Source organism: Pinus tabuliformis, chromosome 2_1 (assembly GCF_031772625.1).
Source record: "Pinus tabuliformis cultivar Carrire ecotype Pingquan chromosome 2_1, CPIR1, whole genome shotgun sequence".
NCBI classification, from domain to species: domain Eukaryota; kingdom Viridiplantae; phylum Streptophyta; class Pinopsida; order Pinales; family Pinaceae; genus Pinus; species Pinus tabuliformis.
The window spans coordinates 568,694,367-568,700,284 of NC_142299.1; the positions used below are offsets into that span (position 1 = coordinate 568,694,367).

A 5,918-nucleotide genomic window follows, 5' to 3' on the forward strand; every position below is an offset into this window, starting at 1 on the left:
CTCAACGGATTCATAAATTGATATCATCAAATTTATGAAGTCTGCACTCAGAAATTTACAGCGTTCTCCGGGCACATGTATCCATGTCTATATATATATTATATAGACATAGTTTATTGAAATGTAGATATTTTTATATATACATATAATTTTCTATATAAATTTGATGTTTTTAATTGATAATTTTATAAGATTAAAAGTAGTTTATGAAATATTTATTAATTTATTAGGAAATATTTATATCTTTCTTACTTACCGATTAAAATAATTAATTGAATGTAATATTTTATTTAGATATATAAATAGAAAATAAAATTTCACAATTTTAGTTTCATAATTATTAAATAAATGGTAAAAATTCAATTTCTAAATATAATATTATTAACTAAAAAGTATAAAACGCCTCATCCAACCCTATGTAAGGGGTGTTTCGACAAAAAAGACCATTCCTAATTGAATACTTAGTGGAGACAGATTATCCCCAAAAGGCCACCATTTCTTTATTGGATTTGGACCAGTCTTTCCTTAGACTTATGATTTGCAAATGACCTTAATATACACAAAATCACCTTCCCAAGTTTTGTTATGGTGTACGAGGTGTGTCGGGGAGCCAAAATTTGAACTCAAAACCTTTCACTGTGGACATGGGAGGGGGATGGGCAATATGCGAAGGCATTGTAGTGCTGGGATCGTTGGAAGCATTGCGATGGATGTGCTTCTGGTTCCTCAACCGCAAATTGTACCAAAAAAAAATATATATAAAGAGAAATGGGCTCTCTTCCAAATCCTCTTTAGCATTGTTTTTGCCTTCTCCAACAATTTTTTCAAGCTCCTTCTATTCTAAATCATACCTCTCTCCCCTCTACCTAGGCAAGGTGGATAAATTGGAAAATGGACTTGTTTTGTCTGGTTACATTACTGGTGTTCATTCTGCCTTATTACCATTGCTATTTGATACTTTGCAATAATGGTGTAGGCAAAGAACAAGCAAAATTGGGATAAATTTTGTTCCAATTGGCTTTTTCTCCATGCATTTTTGCACATGGGCATTCACTTCCCTATGCCTCCCCCATATAAAGGGTTTTTCACAATGCCTCAACTAGTCAACAAAGTTGGAGTGGTAGGTGTCACGGTCATGGCCGTGCTTTTTGGTTTTAGAGCAATGAATTTACCCTACAACAATTTGTCTCTTTTCATCAGGGAAATTGAAGAAGGGGATTTTTTTTTTCCAGTCGAAAAAAATGCCTTCTTTAATATTACTAAAGAAAGTACAGTAACATGATTCTGTCCCAGGATAAGGTACTAAAACTTAGCAGCAAGAAACCCAAACAGAAAATAAAAACACAGACCGACTGTTGTGCTATCATCCATTGTTCAGAAGTGCTTTGATACAAAAAACAAGAAAGAAGAAAACAAGAGACATATGCTAGTCCTATCTAAGAGATCGGAATAGAGTCGAAATCAAATCTGGAGTCCCAATTGTATACAACATAATGAATGACTCCAAGAGGTGTAAAATGCCCCTTTTGGAGAATATGTCAGCAATGAGGTTCTAATCCCTATATATATGGTTGAAATCAATGAGCTGAAATGAATTGATCAAGATACGAATGTGCTTCATCCAATAGGTCAGAAGATGAGGCTGGAAACATGACAATCCCTTTATCCAATCAATGCATCCTTTAGAGTCCCCGAAAATATGCAGATTGGAAATGTTGAGCCAACTAGCAGTGTATAGCAGCCCCCATAGTGCGATGATTTCTGCTCTGTTGTTGGAACCTGAACCACCCTCCCACCAAAAGTGATAAAACTTATCAGGTTCAGTAGCAATGAGAACACCACATCCACACAGTCCAGATTTACAAGCCCCATCGAAGAAACCCATCAGATATTCATTCCAGATGTCCTGCAATATGACCTTTCTAGATTTTTTAATTTGTTTCATAGGTCCTATCTCAGAAAAATGAGAAACAATCCCCATAACAGTGTATCTAATATCATATTGCTTATCTTCAAAAATGATAAGGTTCCTACAGCGCCATATGCCCCAAATGATGAAAAAAGGCAAGGTACCAAAAACTACTTGTATCTGAAACTAGTGCTTAAAACATGTTAACAATTTATTATGCTTCCAATCCTCCACAATCTAGAATACACTGAGAAATGAAAACCAAATTTCTGTGGAAACCAAACAGTTCATGAAGAGGTGTTCAACATCTTCCGAATTTTGCTTGCACAACATGAAGATACTAGGACCAATGAAACCTCTGCGAACTAAATTCTTCCAAGTGAGAACTTTGTCATTCAATACCAGCCAACTGAAACATTTAAGCTTCAATGGGAAGTTCCATTTCCAGGATTTGTGGAACCAAGATAGCTCCACAGAAGGATTAGCTAGGATGGAAATGGACCTATAAATGTCTTTGGTCGCAATCAGGTTCTTATGGACTTGTCTAGCCCATCTCATCTTATCAATCTTATCTGAAATATAAATACCTGCAGCCTCAATCTGTCTAATATAAAGAGTCCATTCGGTAGCCAGAAGACCCGAAAGATCCATGTCCTCTGCCCGGAGCCAAGTCTGAAGATATGGAGAGTGAGCTCGAAAAGAAACAATATGAGATAGAAGATAAATACCTCTGTCATGCAAGTGTTGTAAGAGAGGAACATATAGCATACGTACCCCTTGGGTACCACCAATAATGTCCAGCCCAACCTCGATCCTACTGCCATCACCGACCTCCTAGCAAAGCCCCACAAATAGCTAATGCCTTTGTCTCATCATACTGCGCCATATAAATGAAATTGAGGAAGGGATTTTAGCACCACCTTTAATCCAGACTTCAAAGTCCTGATAGCCCAAATATTTACCTTCAATGATTTAAGACCATAAACACCTACCCGACAATCCTCTCCACAAACTTTTGCATATGAGAACCTTATTAAAAGATAGGGTGCCTAGGATCCCCCAACCCCCTTGTTCAACAACTTTAGATAAAAGAGACAGTCTAGCCAAATGGATCTTACATGGTTGCTCTTTACCGGACCAGAGAAATCTAGCAAGAATTGCGTCAATTTTATGTATGATCTCCAATGGCAGCATATAGAGATGCATCCAGTAAACAGATAAATACTGAAGTACAACTTTGATAAGAATAAGCCTACCCCCAATGGAGAGCCACTTGAAAGTCCAATTTTTTAATTTGATGTCAATTTTTTTAATGATCTAGCTCCAATCAACAATTTTGTATAGATTCGGTTTAATTTGGAAACCAAAATATTGAAATCCAAAGTCCACATCAAGTGAGGAAATCCCAAATAAACCGCAGATCTGATCCATCACATCCCCAGACACTTGCGAAGAAATCACTTCAAATTTGTATGAGTTCTTCATAAGTCCCGAAGCAGATCCGAAAATGTTTAAAATATCATGAAATTGTGACCATTCAGGGATAGAAGACTCACCACTGAGCAAGAGATCATCAACAAAAATCAAATGAGTAATACAGATCTGTTTAGTCATAATGATGCCCTTGATCAAGCCTTTGTCCCTGGAATCTAAGATTTTCCTGCTGAGAGATTCCATAATAAGAATGAACAGAATTGGGGATAAAGCACATCCTTTCCTTAATCCCCGGTGAGCTTTGAAAAAATTAGTAGGTAGGCCATTAATAATCACAACAAAATTGGTGGAGGATACACAAGCTAAAATCCAGTTAGCATTGTGGATATTAAGACCAATTTTATAGAGAATCAGTCTAAGAAATTCCCAGTCGACACTATCGAAAGCCTTGGTAATATCAATCTTCATTAGGCAAGCTTTAAGTCTCTTGACCTTAATAGAGTGTAAAACTTCCTGCGCTATAGCCACCGCATCTTGAATCTGACGCCCCTCAATAAAGCCAAACTGTTCCAATGATATATGATCTGAAATGAGAGCTTTAAGTCTAACAACAATAGGTTTAAAAATCAGTTATAGACTAAATTGCAAAGGGATATAGGCCGAAAATCGAGAAAAGAGATTGGGCTCTTTTTTTGGGGATTAATGCTATGAAAGTAGCATTGATAGCACCCGAAACATATCCCTTAATCCGAGATTCTTCCACAGCATTCAGAAGATCCTGTGACATAAGGTCAAAATAATGAATGTATAGCTCAACCCCCCAACTGTCCGGTCCAAGATTTTTTTCCTTGGCACATGCAAGAAGAACAGAATGTAATTCCTCGGTCAAAATAAGTCTTCCTAGAATGTCATTCTCAGACTCCTGTAACATCAAGGGCATTTGATTAATAAAATCCACTTGGTCTCTAAAAACAAGATCTTTTTCAGAGAAAAGAGTTCTGAAATGAAGGAATGCGCCCTGTTCAATATTAGATTGTGAGGTGAGAACATAACCCCCAACTCCACAAATGTTCTAGATTCCATTTACCTTGCGCCTCATAGATGCAAATCTGTGAAAGAATTTCGAATTTCGGTCACCAGCTTCAACCCATATTGCCTGACTTTTTAGTCTCCAAGCCAATTCCTGTGCCTTGTATAGGTCTCTTTTATGTGCTTCCAATTCTAAAATTTGCATCTTGCGCACTTCAGAGGTGAACAGAGGATCGTCCAGATCAAAAAGAACCCACAAAGAGGCTTCTATGAGATCCAATTTATGGGAGTCAACAATTCTTTGATCTTTGACCCATTTGTGAACCGGCCATCCTTAAGTTGATTGTAGATTTCTGGAATATTCGGGAATCCGACGGACATGGCGCGGTCAAAAAATTAACCGCGCCCATGTCCGTCAGATTCTTGAATAGTCCGGAAATCTACGATCAACTTAAGCTCACCGTTTGCGAACCTCCCTCTTAAGACATTGAAGCTTATTGCATAAAAGATCCATAGGGCCAAGCGAACGTTATTGTCCATTCCAAACCTTGTGTATGATATCAATGAAATCCTTGTGCGACAACCACGTATGGTTGAATTTAAAAGGATAAGCCTTGCGGCCCTTGTCTCGAGTCCAGGATAAAAGGATTGGAAGATGGTCTGAGGTAAAAGAAGGATAAATTGAAGATTGGAGATCCGTCAATCCAGAGACCAGCTGGTCTTTAACCATGAATCTATCCAATCGCTTAGAGATATATTCAATCCTCGTCCGTCCATTGCTCCACGTAGGAACAATCTTAGATGGAAGAATATCTCGGAGTGCCATCCATTGCTCCAGGTAGGAACAATCTTAGATGGAAGAATATCTCTGAGGGCCAAAGCAGAAAAAAGATTTTTGAAGAAGGTTTCCAAGGAATCAGATTTCACCTTATGACCCCAAACTTTGTTACAGATTAAGGTCGCTAGCCACAATAATAGAAGGCAGATTTAGAATACCGGAATCTAAGACCCTGTCCCAGAAAATTCACCTCCCAGAATAGGGAGTATAACCGTTGATAATCCGGATACGAGAAGCAGAGCCCCGTGGGTAACTGTTGCAATCTATGGATGCATGTTTGGGAAAAAAAGGAAAATTATTCTATCTCGTATGGAGATGGAGCGAATTCAAGGTTCAAGACCGAAGTTGGAGGCAAGATCCTTTTTCAAGCGACTTGTTGGAACTGTTGTATGTTCTGTTCAAGAGGACGAGTAATATTACAAAAAAAATTCCGCTGTGTGTCCTGTCTCGTTCTATTCGTTGAAATTATCGTGGAATTGCTCCAGCCTTCAAGCTCTTTCTTTTGGGCTACGTTGTCCCGCAATAAATTTAGATGGTGAATGGTGTACGAGACCGAGCTATAATTAGTGATCTTGCCAAATTGAAAATACATAATCCCACGATCATATTAAGACTGTTTCCCAAGTCTAAAAATTGATGAGATATGGGTTGGAGTCAAAGTAGTTGTTTACGCGCGGTTTTTTTTTTTTTTTTTGAATTTTTTTTTTT

At 37.8% G+C, this 5,918-nt stretch overlaps 1 pseudogene; it reads left to right on the forward strand.

Annotated features, from left to right (window-relative positions):
* Nucleotides 1–644: 644 nt before the first annotated feature.
* LOC149201707 (GPCR-type G protein COLD1-like) lies at nt 645–5,624 on the forward strand (annotated as a pseudogene).
* Nucleotides 5,625–5,918: the final 294 nt, after the last annotated feature.